The following is a 12,500-nucleotide window of genomic DNA, read 5'->3' as shown; positions in this document are numbered from 1 at the left end:
TAATCTATGTACCGGTTAAAATGACAGATTTTTTAACCAAGGAAGAAATTAATAAATGCTGTGCGATGCTGAACCCACGAGTGCAGAGCACAATGGATTAGCAATCCATTGCCTTTATCACTCATCCACCTTGGTCTGCACTCCAAACTGTTGCCCAAGAACCACCTCTTTCAGATTGTTAAAGGCTCTACACATGGGCTCGTCCGGGATTTGAACCCGGGACCTCTTGCACCCGAAGCGAGAATCATACCCCTAGACCAACGAGCCGTTTTATCAAAGGCATTTTTATTGCAGTCGCCAGTAATGACGTTGAGGATTTGGATTGACAGGTCGATGGTGCCAGGCCACAGTGAATAACGTGAGTGTTGGTGGTATACTTGTGAGCATAGCTGTCTTCCAAGCTGTTGACCAGGTTTTAGTTCAAATACTCTGTAATTCATCAGATTCAATCTTCATTAGCTGTAACAGCAAGAAACAAATGAAGAAAGAGCTAATGTAGATTAAAAAAATTAAAAAGTAGACATCAAAATCAATTGGATCTCATTTCATTTGATCCGATTGACGCACCGGTACATGAATAAAATAAAAAATCCCCATTGGAATCTGTCTGTTTTAAACTAGAAATGTCACTTTTTTTGCACTGGATGCTTCTCAAACCTTCATAACCGCTGATGTCACACCTCTGCATCTTTGGTGAAATGCGGCAGAGCGAGAACAATGTTTGTCAAAACATGACACATCCCGAAAATCAGTCTTCTCATACAAATGGCTGTAGCTTCCGAACGGTTTGACCTACAAAATTGTTTGACCATTCCATGGAAAGGGGAGACTCTCACAAACACAATGTCGTTCTCAGTTTTGCTCTACGACCCCCACAAGGGTCACGCCACTCGTCTGAAGGTAATCTATGTACCGGTTAAAATGACAGATTTTTTAACCAAGGAAGAAATTAATAAATGCTGTGCGATGCTGAACCCACGAGTGCAGAGCACAATGGATTAGCAATCCATTGCCTTTATCACTCATCCACCTTGGTCTGCACTCCAAACTGTTGCCCAAGAACCACCTCTTTCAGATTGTTAAAGGCTCTACACATGGGCTCGTCCGGGATTTGAACCCGGGACCTCTTGCACCCGAAGCGAGAATCATACCCCTAGACCAACGAGCCGTTTTATCAAAGGCATTTTTATTGCAGTCGCCAGTAATGACGTTGAGGATTTGGATTGACAGGTCGATGGTGCCAGGCCACAGTGAATAACGTGAGTGTTGGTGGTATACTTGTGAGCATAGCTGTCTTCCAAGCTGTTGACCAGGTTTTAGTTCAAATACTCTGTAATTCATCAGATTCAATCTTCATTAGCTGTAACAGCAAGAAACAAATGAAGAAAGAGCTAATGTAGATTAAAAAAATTAAAAAGTAGACATCAAAATCAATTGGATCTCATTTCATTTGATCCGATTGACGCACCGGTACATGAATAAAATAAAAAATCCCCATTGGAATCTGTCTGTTTTAAACTAGAAATGTCACTTTTTTTGCACTGGATGCTTCTCAAACCTTCATAACCGCTGATGTCACACCTCTGCATCTTTGGTGAAATGCGGCAGAGCGAGAACAATGTTTGTCAAAACATGACACATCCCGAAAATCAGTCTTCTCATACAAATGGCTGTAGCTTCCGAACGGTTTGACCTACAAAATTGTTTGACCATTCCATGGAAAGGGGAGACTCTCACAAACACAATGTCATTCTCAGTTTTGCTCTACGACCCCCACAAGGGTCACGACACTCGTCTGAAGGTAATCTATGTACCGGTTAAAATGACAGATTTTTTAACCAAGGAAGAAATTAATAAATGCTGTGCGATGCTGAACCCACGAGTGCAGAGCACAATGGATTAGCAATCCATTGCCTTTATCACTCATCCACCTTGGTCTGCACTCCAAACTGTTGCCCAAGAACCACCTCTTTCAGATTGTTAAAGGCTCTACACATGGGCTCGTCCGGGATTTGAACCCGGGACCTCTCGCACCCGAAGCGAGAATCATACCCCTAGACCAACGAGCCGTTTTATCAAAGGCATTTTTATTGCAGTCGCCAGTAATGACGTTGAGGATTTGGATTGACAGGTCGATGGTGCCAGGCCACAGTGAATAACGTGAGTGTTGGTGGTATACTTGTGAGCATAGCTGTCTTCCAAGCTGTTGACCAGGTTTTAGTTCAAATACTCTGTAATTCATCAGATTCAATCTTCATTAGCTGTAACAGCAAGAAACAAATGAAGAAAGAGCTAATGTAGATTAAAAAAATTAAAAAGTAGACATCAAAATCAATTGGATCTCATTTCATTTGATCCGATTGACGCACCGGTACATGAATAAAATAAAAAATCCCCATTGGAATCTGTCTGTTTTAAACTAGAAATGTCACTTTTTTTGCACTGGATGCTTCTCAAACCTTCATAACCGCTGATGTCACACCTCTGCATCTTTGGTGAAATGCGGCAGAGCGAGAACAATGTTTGTCAAAACATGACACATCCCGAAAATCAGTCTTCTCATACAAATGGCTGTAGCTTCCGAACGGTTTGACCTACAAAATTGTTTGACCATTCCATGGAAAGGGGAGACTCTCACAAACACAATGTCGTTCTCAGTTTTGCTCTACGACCCCCACAAGGGTCACGCCACTCGTCTGAAGGTAATCTATGTACCGGTTAAAATGACAGATTTTTTAACCAAGGAAGAAATTAATAAATGCTGTGCGATGCTGAACCCACGAGTGCAGAGCACAATGGATTAGCAATCCATTGCCTTTATCACTCATCCACCTTGGTCTGCACTCCAAACTGTTGCCCAAGAACCACCTCTTTCAGATTGTTAAAGGCTCTACACATGGGCTCGTCCGGGATTTGAACCCGGGACCTCTCGCACCCGAAGCGAGAATCATACCCCTAGACCAACGAGCCGTTTTATCAAAGGCATTTTTATTGCAGTCGCCAGTAATGACGTTGAGGATTTGGATTGACAGGTCGATGGTGCCAGGCCACAGTGAATAATGTGAGTGTTGGTGGTATACTTGTGAGCATAGCTGTCTTCCAAGCTGTTGACCAGGTTTTAGTTCAAATACTCTGTAATTCATCAGATTCAATCTTCATTAGCTGTAACAGCAAGAAACAAATGAAGAAAGAGCTAATGTAGATTAAAAAAATTAAAAAGTAGACATCAAAATCAATTGGATCTCATTTCATTTGATCCGATTGACGCACCGGTACATTAATAAAATAAAAAATCCCCATTGGAATCTGTCTGTTTTAAACTAGAAATGTCACTTTTTTTGCACTGGATGCTTCTCAAACCTTCATAACCGCTGATGTCACACCTCTGCATCTTTGGTGAAATGCGGCAGAGCGAGAACAATGTTTGTCAAAACATGACACATCCCGAAAATCAGTCTTCTCATACAAATGGCTGTAGCTTCCGAACGGTTTGACCTACAAAATTGTTTGACCATTCCATGGAAAGGGGAGACTCTCACAAACACAATGTCGTTCTCAGTTTTGCTCTACGACCCCCACAAGGGTCACGCCACTCGTCTGAAGGTAATCTATGTACCGGTTAAAATGACAGATTTTTTAACCAAGGAAGAAATTAATAAATGCTGTGCGATGCTGAACCCACGAGTGCAGAGCACAATGGATTAGCAATCCATTGCCTTTATCACTCATCCACCTTGGTCTGCACTCCAAACTGTTGCCCAAGAACCACCTCTTTCAGATTGTTAAAGGCTCTACACATGGGCTCGTCCGGGATTTGAACCCGGGACCTCTCGCACCCGAAGCGAGAATCATACCCCTAGACCAACGAGCCGTTTTATCAAAGGCATTTTTATTGCAGTCGCCAGTAATGACGTTGAGGATTTGGATTGACAGGTCGATGGTGCCAGGCCACAGTGAATAACGTGAGTGTTGGTGGTATACTTGTGAGCATAGCTGTCTTCCAAGCTGTTGACCAGGTTTTAGTTCAAATACTCTGTAATTCATCAGATTCAATCTTCATTAGCTGTAACAGCAAGAAACAAATGAAGAAAGAGCTAATGTAGATTAAAAAAATTAAAAAGTAGACATCAAAATCAATTGGATCTCATTTCATTTGATCCGATTGACGCACCGGTACATGAATAAAATAAAAAATCCCCATTGGAATCTGTCTGTTTTAAACTAGAAATGTCACTTTTTTTGCACTGGATGCTTCTCAAACCTTCATAACCGCTGATGTCACACCTCTGCATCTTTGGTGAAATGCGGCAGAGCGAGAACAATGTTTGTCAAAACATGACACATCCCGAAAATCAGTCTTCTCATACAAATGGCTGTAGCTTCCGAACGGTTTGACCTACAAAATTGTTTGACCATTCCATGGAAAGGGGAGACTCTCACAAACACAATGTCGTTCTCAGTTTTGCTCTACGACCCCCACAAGGGTCACGACACTCGTCTGAAGGTAATCTATGTACCGGTTAAAATGACAGATTTTTTAACCAAGGAAGAAATTAATAAATGCTGTGCGATGCTGAACCCACGAGTGCAGAGCACAATGGATTAGCAATCCATTGCCTTTATCACTCATCAACCTTCGTCTGCACTCCAAACTGTTGCCCAAGAACCACCTCTTTCAGATTGTTAAAGGCTCTACACATGGGCTCGTCCGGGATTTGAACCCGGGACCTCTCGCACCCGAAGCGAGAATCATACCCCTAGACCAACGAGCCGTTTTATCAAAGGCATTTTTATTGCAGTCGCCAGTAATGACGTTGAGGATTTGGATTGACAGGTCGATGGTGCCAGGCCACAGTGAATAACGTGAGTGTTGGTGGTATACTTGTGAGCATAGCTGTCTTCCAAGCTGTTGACCAGGTTTTAGTTCAAATACTCTGTAATTCATCAGATTCAATCTTCATTAGCTGTAACAGCAAGAAACAAATGAAGAAAGAGCTAATGTAGATAAAAAAAATTAAAAAGTAGACATCAAAATCAATTGGATCTCATTTCATTTGATCCGATTGACGCACCGGTACATGAATAAAATAAAAAATCCCCATTGGAATCTGTCTGTTTTAAACTAGAAATGTCACTTTTTTTGCACTGGATGCTTCTCAAACCTTCATAACCGCTGATGTCACACCTCTGCATCTTTGGTGAAATGCGGCAGAGCGAGAACAATGTTTGTCAAAACATGACACATCCCGAAAATCAGTCTTCTCATACAAATGGCTGTAGCTTCCGAACGGTTTGACCTACAAAATTGTTTGACCATTCCATGGAAAGGGGAGACTCTCACAAACACAATGTCGTTCTCAGTTTTGCTCTACGACCCCCACAAGGGTCACGACACTCGTCTGAAGGTAATCTATGTACCGGTTAAAATGACAGATTTTTTAACCAAGGAAGAAATTAATAAATGCTGTGCGATGCTGAACCCACGAGTGCAGAGCACAATGGATTAGCAATCCATTGCCTTTATCACTCATCAACCTTGGTCTGCACTCCAAACTGTTGCCCAAGAACCACCTCTTTCAGATTGTTAAAGGCTCTACACATGGGCTCGTCCGGGATTTGAACCCGGGACCTCTCGCACCCGAAGCGAGAATCATACCCCTAGACCAACGAGCCGTTTTATCAAAGGCATTTTTATTGCAGTCGCCAGTAATGACGTTGAGGATTTGGATTGACAGGTCGATGGTGCCAGGCCACAGTGAATAACGTGAGTGTTGGTGGTATACTTGTGAGCATAGCTGTCTTCCAAGCTGTTGACCAGGTTTTAGTTCAAATACTCTGTAATTCATCAGATTCAATCTTCATTAGCTGTAACAGCAAGAAACAAATGAAGAAAGAGCTAATGTAGATTAAAAAAATTAAAAAGTAGACATCAAAATCAATTGGATCTCATTTCATTTGATCCGATTGACGCACCGGTACATGAATAAAATAAAAAATCCCCATTGGAATCTGTCTGTTTTAAACTAGAAATGTCACTTTTTTTGCACTGGATGCTTCTCAAACCTTCATAACCGCTGATGTCACACCTCTGCATCTTTGGTGAAATGCGGCAGAGCGAGAACAATGTTTGTCAAAACATGACACATCCCGAAAATCAGTCTTCTCATACAAATGGCTGTAGCTTCCGAACGGTTTGACCTACAAAATTGTTTGACCATTCCATGGAAAGGGGAGACTCTCACAAACACAATGTCGTTCTCAGTTTTGCTCTACGACCCCCACAAGGGTCACGACACTCGTCTGAAGGTAATCTATGTACCGGTTAAAATGACAGATTTTTTAACCAAGGAAGAAATTAATAAATGCTGTGCGATGCTGAACCCACGAGTGCAGAGCACAATGGATTAGCAATCCATTGCCTTTATCACTCATCCACCTTGGTCTGCACTCCTAACTGTTGCCCAAGAACCACCTCTTTCAGATTGTTAAAGGCTCTACACATGGGCTCGTCCGGGATTTGAACCCGGGACCTCTCGCACCCGAAGCGAGAATCATACCCCTAGACCAACGAGCCGTTTTATCAAAGGCATTTTTATTGCAGTCGCCAGTAATGACGTTGAGGATTTGGATTGACAGGTCGATGGTGCCAGGCCACAGTGAATAACGTGAGTGTTGGTGGTATACTTGTGAGCATAGCTGTCTTCCAAGCTGTTGACCAGGTTTTAGTTCAAATACTCTGTAATTCATCAGATTCAATCTTCATTAGCTGTAACAGCAAGAAACAAATGAAGAAAGAGCTAATGTAGATTAAAAAAATTAAAAAGTAGACATCAAAATCAATTGGATCTCATTTCATTTGATCCGATTGACGCACCGGTACATGAATAAAATAAAAAATCCCCATTGGAATCTGTCTGTTTTAAACTAGAAATGTCACTTTTTTTGCACTGGATGCTTCTCAAACCTTCATAACCGCTGATGTCACACCTCTGCATCTTTGGTGAAATGCGGCAGAGCGAGAACAATGTTTGTCAAAACATGACACATCCCGAAAATCAGTCTTCTCATACAAATGGCTGTAGCTTCCGAACGGTTTGACCTACAAAATTGTTTGACCATTCCATGGAAAGGGGAGACTCTCACAAACACAATGTCGTTCTCAGTTTTGCTCTACGACCCCCACAAGGGTCACGACACTCGTCTGAAGGTAATCTATGTACCGGTTAAAATGACAGATTTTTTAACCAAGGAAGAAATTAATAAATGCTGTGCGATGCTGAACCCACGAGTGCAGAGCACAATGGATTAGCAATCCATTGCCTTTATCACTCATCCACCTTGGTCTGCACTCCTAACTGTTGCCCAAGAACCACCTCTTTCAGATTGTTAAAGGCTCTACACATGGGCTCGTCCGGGATTTGAACCCGGGACCTCTCGCACCCGAAGCGAGAATCATACCCCTAGACCAACGAGCCGTTTTATCAAAGGCATTTTTATTGCAGTCGCCAGTAATGACGTTGAGGATTTGGATTGACAGGTCGATGGTGCCAGGCCACAGTGAATAACGTGAGTGTTGGTGGTATACTTGTGAGCATAGCTGTCTTCCAAGCTGTTGACCAGGTTTTAGTTCAAATACTCTGTAATTCATCAGATTCAATCTTCATTAGCTGTAACAGCAAGAAACAAATGAAGAAAGAGCTAATGTAGATTAAAAAAATTAAAAAGTAGACATCAAAATCAATTGGATCTCATTTCATTTGATCCGATTGACGCACCGGTACATGAATAAAATAAAAAATCCCCATTGGAATCTGTCTGTTTTAAACTAGAAATGTCACTTTTTTTGCACTGGATGCTTCTCAAACCTTCATAACCGCTGATGTCACACCTCTGCATCTTTGGTGAAATGCGGCAGAGCGAGAACAATGTTTGTCAAAACATGACACATCCCGAAAATCAGTCTTCTCATACAAATGGCTGTAGCTTCCGAACGGTTTGACCTACAAAATTGTTTGACCATTCCATGGAAAGGGGAGACTCTCACAAACACAATGTCGTTCTCAGTTTTGCTCTACGACCCCCACAAGGGTCACGACACTCGTCTGAAGGTAATCTATGTACCGGTTAAAATGACAGATTTTTTAACCAAGGAAGAAATTAATAAATGCTGTGCGATGCTGAACCCACGAGTGCAGAGCACAATGGATTAGCAATCCATTGCCTTTATCACTCATCCACCTTGGTCTGCACTCCTAACTGTTGCCCAAGAACCACCTCTTTCAGATTGTTAAAGGCTCTACACATGGGCTCGTCCGGGATTTGAACCCGGGACCTCTCGCACCCGAAGCGAGAATCATACCCCTAGACCAACGAGCCGTTTTATCAAAGGCATTTTTATTGCAGTCGCCAGTAATGACGTTGAGGATTTGGATTGACAGGTCGATGGTGCCAGGCCACAGTGAATAACGTGAGTGTTGGTGGTATACTTGTGAGCATAGCTGTCTTCCAAGCTGTTGACCAGGTTTTAGTTCAAATACTCTGTAATTCATCAGATTCAATCTTCATTAGCTGTAACAGCAAGAAACAAATGAAGAAAGAGCTAATGTAGATTAAAAAAATTAAAAAGTAGACATCAAAATCAATTGGATCTCATTTCATTTGATCCGATTGACGCACCGGTACATGAATAAAATAAAAAATCCCCATTGGAATCTGTCTGTTTTAAACTAGAAATGTCACTTTTTTTGCACTGGATGCTTCTCAAACCTTCATAACCGCTGATGTCACACCTCTGCATCTTTGGTGAAATGCGGCAGAGCGAGAACAATGTTTGTCAAAACATGACACATCCCGAAAATCAGTCTTCTCATACAAATGGCTGTAGCTTCCGAACGGTTTGACCTACAAAATTGTTTGACCATTCCATGGAAAGGGGAGACTCTCACAAACACAATGTCGTTCTCAGTTTTGCTCTACGACCCCCACAAGGGTCACGACACTCGTCTGAAGGTAATCTATGTACCGGTTAAAATGACAGATTTTTTAACCAAGGAAGAAATTAATAAATGCTGTGCGATGCTGAACCCACGAGTGCAGAGCACAATGGATTAGCAATCCATTGCCTTTATCACTCATCCACCTTGGTCTGCACTCCAAACTGTTGCCCAAGAACCACCTCTTTCAGATTGTTAAAGGCTCTACACATGGGCTCGTCCGGGATTTGAACCCGGGACCTCTCGCACCCGAAGCGAGAATCATACCCCTAGACCAACGAGCCGTTTTATCAAAGGCATTTTTATTGCAGTCGCCAGTAATGACGTTGAGGATTTGGATTGACAGGTCGATGGTGCCAGGCCACAGTGAATAACGTGAGTGTTGGTGGTATACTTGTGAGCATAGCTGTCTTCCAAGCTGTTGACCAGGTTTTAGTTCAAATACTCTGTAATTCATCAGATTCAATCTTCATTAGCTGTAACAGCAAGAAACAAATGAAGAAAGAGCTAATGTAGATTAAAAAAATTAAAAAGTAGACATCAAAATCAATTGGATCTCATTTCATTTGATCCGATTGACGCACCGGTACATGAATAAAATAAAAAATCCCCATTGGAATCTGTCTGTTTTAAACTAGAAATGTCACTTTTTTTGCACTGGATGCTTCTCAAACCTTCATAACCGCTGATGTCACACCTCTGCATCTTTGGTGAAATGCGGCAGAGCGAGAACAATGTTTGTCAAAACATGACACATCCCGAAAATCAGTCTTCTCATACAAATGGCTGTAGCTTCCGAACGGTTTGACCTACAAAATTGTTTGACCATTCCATGGAAAGGGGAGACTCTCACAAACACAATGTCGTTCTCAGTTTTGCTCTACGACCCCCACAAGGGTCACGACACTCGTCTGAAGGTAATCTATGTACCGGTTAAAATGACAGATTTTTTAACCAAGGAAGAAATTAATAAATGCTGTGCGATGCTGAACCCACGAGTGCAGAGCACAATGGATTAGCAATCCATTGCCTTTATCACTCATCCACCTTGGTCTGCACTCCTAACTGTTGCCCAAGAACCACCTCTTTCAGATTGTTAAAGGCTCTACACATGGGCTCGTCCGGGATTTGAACCCGGGACCTCTCGCACCCGAAGCGAGAATCATACCCCTAGACCAACGAGCCGTTTTATCAAAGGCATTTTTATTGCAGTCGCCAGTAATGACGTTGAGGATTTGGATTGACAGGTCGATGGTGCCAGGCCACAGTGAATAACGTGAGTGTTGGTGGTATACTTGTGAGCATAGCTGTCTTCCAAGCTGTTGACCAGGTTTTAGTTCAAATACTCTGTAATTCATCAGATTCAATCTTCATTAGCTGTAACAGCAAGAAACAAATGAAGAAAGAGCTAATGTAGATTAAAAAAATTAAAAAGTAGACATCAAAATCAATTGGATCTCATTTCATTTGATCCGATTGACGCACCGGTACATGAATAAAATAAAAAATCCCCATTGGAATCTGTCTGTTTTAAACTAGAAATGTCACTTTTTTTGCACTGGATGCTTCTCAAACCTTCATAACCGCTGATGTCACACCTCTGCATCTTTGGTGAAATGCGGCAGAGCGAGAACAATGTTTGTCAAAACATGACACATCCCGAAAATCAGTCTTCTCATACAAATGGCTGTAGCTTCCGAACGGTTTGACCTACAAAATTGTTTGACCATTCCATGGAAAGGGGAGACTCTCACAAACACAATGTCGTTCTCAGTTTTGCTCTACGACCCCCACAAGGGTCACGACACTCGTCTGAAGGTAATCTATGTACCGGTTAAAATGACAGATTTTTTAACCAAGGAAGAAATTAATAAATGCTGTGCGATGCTGAACCCACGAGTGCAGAGCACAATGGATTAGCAATCCATTGCCTTTATCACTCATCCACCTTGGTCTGCACTCCAAACTGTTGCCCAAGAACCACCTCTTTCAGATTGTTAAAGGCTCTACACATGGGCTCGTCCGGGATTTGAACCCGGGACCTCTCGCACCCGAAGCGAGAATCATACCCCTAGACCAACGAGCCGTTTTATCAAAGGCATTTTTATTGCAGTCGCCAGTAATGACGTTGAGGATTTGGATTGACAGGTCGATGGTGCCAGGCCACAGTGAATAACGTGAGTGTTGGTGGTATACTTGTGAGCATAGCTGTCTTCCAAGCTGTTGACCAGGTTTTAGTTCAAATACTCTGTAATTCATCAGATTCAATCTTCATTAGCTGTAACAGCAAGAAACAAATGAAGAAAGAGCTAATGTAGATTAAAAAAATTAAAAAGTAGACATCAAAATCAATTGGATCTCATTTCATTTGATCCGATTGACGCACCGGTACATGAATAAAATAAAAAATCCCCATTGGAATCTGTCTGTTTTAAACTAGAAATGTCACTTTTTTTGCACTGGATGCTTCTCAAACCTTCATAACCGCTGATGTCACACATCTCCATCTTTGGTGAAATGCGGCAGAGCGAGAACAATGTTTGTCAAAACATGACACATCCCGAAAATCAGTCTTCTCATACAAATGGCTGTAGCTTCCGAACGGTTTGACCTACAAAATTGTTTGACCATTCCATGGAAAGGGGAGACTCTCACAAACACAATGTCGTTCTCAGTTTTGCTCTACGACCCCCACAAGGGTCACGACACTCGTCTGAAGGTAATCTATGTACCGGTTAAAATGACAGATTTTTTAACCAAGGAAGAAATTAATAAATGCTGTGCGATGCTGAACCCACGAGTGCAGAGCACAATGGATTAGCAATCCATTGCCTTTATCACTCATCCACCTTGGTCTGCACTCCAAACTGTTGCCCAAGAACCACCTCTTTCAGATTGTTAAAGGCTCTACACATGGGCTCGTCCGGGATTTGAACCCGGGACCTCTCGCACCCGAAGCGAGAATCATACCCCTAGACCAACGAGCCGTTTTATCAAAAGCATTTTTATTGCAGTCGCCAGTAATGATGTTGAGGATTTGGATTGACAGGTCGATGGTGCCAGGCCACAGTGAATAACGTGAGTGTTGGTGGTATACTTGTGAGCATAGCTGTCTTCCAAGCTGTTGACCAGGTTTTAGTTCAAATACTCTGTAATTCATCAGATTCAATCTTCATTAGCTGTAACAGCAAGAAACAAATGAAGAAAGAGCTAATGTAGATTAAAAAAATTAAAAAGTAGACATCAAAATCAATTGGATCTCATTTCATTTGATCCGATTGACGCACCGGTACATGAATAAAATAAAAAATCCCCATTGGAATCTGTCTGTTTTAAACTAGAAATGTCACTTTTTTTGCACTGGATGCTTCTCAAACCTTCATAACCGCTGATGTCACACATCTCCATCTTTGGTGAAATGCGGCAGAGCGAGAACAATGTTTGTCAAAACATGACACATCCCGAAAATCAGTCTTCTCATACAAATGGCTGTAGCTTCCGAACGGT

The 12,500-nt window shown here is 42.1% G+C and overlaps 12 non-coding genes across 12 annotated transcripts; all 12 read right to left on the bottom strand.

The window, feature by feature from the left end:
* Positions 1-1,997: 1,997 nt before the first annotated feature.
* Positions 1,998-2,069, bottom strand: trnap-cgg (transfer RNA proline (anticodon CGG)). Its single transcript has one exon. It is a non-coding gene; the product is annotated as a tRNA-Pro (tRNA).
* Positions 2,070-2,898: 829 nt separating this feature from the next.
* trnap-cgg (transfer RNA proline (anticodon CGG)) lies at positions 2,899-2,970 on the bottom strand. Its single transcript has one exon. It is a non-coding gene; the product is annotated as a tRNA-Pro (tRNA).
* Positions 2,971-3,799: 829 nt separating this feature from the next.
* trnap-cgg (transfer RNA proline (anticodon CGG)) lies at positions 3,800-3,871 on the bottom strand. Its single transcript has one exon. It is a non-coding gene; the product is annotated as a tRNA-Pro (tRNA).
* Positions 3,872-4,700: 829 nt separating this feature from the next.
* On the bottom strand, positions 4,701-4,772 carry trnap-cgg (transfer RNA proline (anticodon CGG)). Its single transcript has one exon. It is a non-coding gene; the product is annotated as a tRNA-Pro (tRNA).
* An 829-nt stretch (positions 4,773-5,601) lies between these two features.
* On the bottom strand, positions 5,602-5,673 carry trnap-cgg (transfer RNA proline (anticodon CGG)). The gene has a single exon. It is a non-coding gene; the product is annotated as a tRNA-Pro (tRNA).
* Positions 5,674-6,502: 829 nt separating this feature from the next.
* Positions 6,503-6,574, bottom strand: trnap-cgg (transfer RNA proline (anticodon CGG)). The gene has a single exon. It is a non-coding gene; the product is annotated as a tRNA-Pro (tRNA).
* Positions 6,575-7,403: 829 nt separating this feature from the next.
* Positions 7,404-7,475, bottom strand: trnap-cgg (transfer RNA proline (anticodon CGG)). The gene has a single exon. It is a non-coding gene; the product is annotated as a tRNA-Pro (tRNA).
* An 829-nt stretch (positions 7,476-8,304) lies between these two features.
* Positions 8,305-8,376, bottom strand: trnap-cgg (transfer RNA proline (anticodon CGG)). The gene has a single exon. It is a non-coding gene; the product is annotated as a tRNA-Pro (tRNA).
* An 829-nt stretch (positions 8,377-9,205) lies between these two features.
* Positions 9,206-9,277, bottom strand: trnap-cgg (transfer RNA proline (anticodon CGG)). Its single transcript has one exon. It is a non-coding gene; the product is annotated as a tRNA-Pro (tRNA).
* An 829-nt stretch (positions 9,278-10,106) lies between these two features.
* Positions 10,107-10,178, bottom strand: trnap-cgg (transfer RNA proline (anticodon CGG)). Its single transcript has one exon. It is a non-coding gene; the product is annotated as a tRNA-Pro (tRNA).
* An 829-nt stretch (positions 10,179-11,007) lies between these two features.
* On the bottom strand, positions 11,008-11,079 carry trnap-cgg (transfer RNA proline (anticodon CGG)). The gene has a single exon. It is a non-coding gene; the product is annotated as a tRNA-Pro (tRNA).
* Positions 11,080-11,908: 829 nt separating this feature from the next.
* Positions 11,909-11,980, bottom strand: trnap-cgg (transfer RNA proline (anticodon CGG)). Its single transcript has one exon. It is a non-coding gene; the product is annotated as a tRNA-Pro (tRNA).
* Between the last annotated feature and the right edge of the window lie 520 nt (positions 11,981-12,500).

This window comes from Oncorhynchus mykiss, chromosome 15 (assembly GCF_057628025.1).
Source record: "Oncorhynchus mykiss isolate SJ-2025 chromosome 15, ASM5762802v1, whole genome shotgun sequence".
Lineage (NCBI taxonomy): Eukaryota > Metazoa > Chordata > Actinopteri > Salmoniformes > Salmonidae > Oncorhynchus > Oncorhynchus mykiss.
The sequence above is the reverse complement of the archived record's forward strand: the minus strand, read 5'-3'. Positions and strand labels throughout refer to the sequence as shown.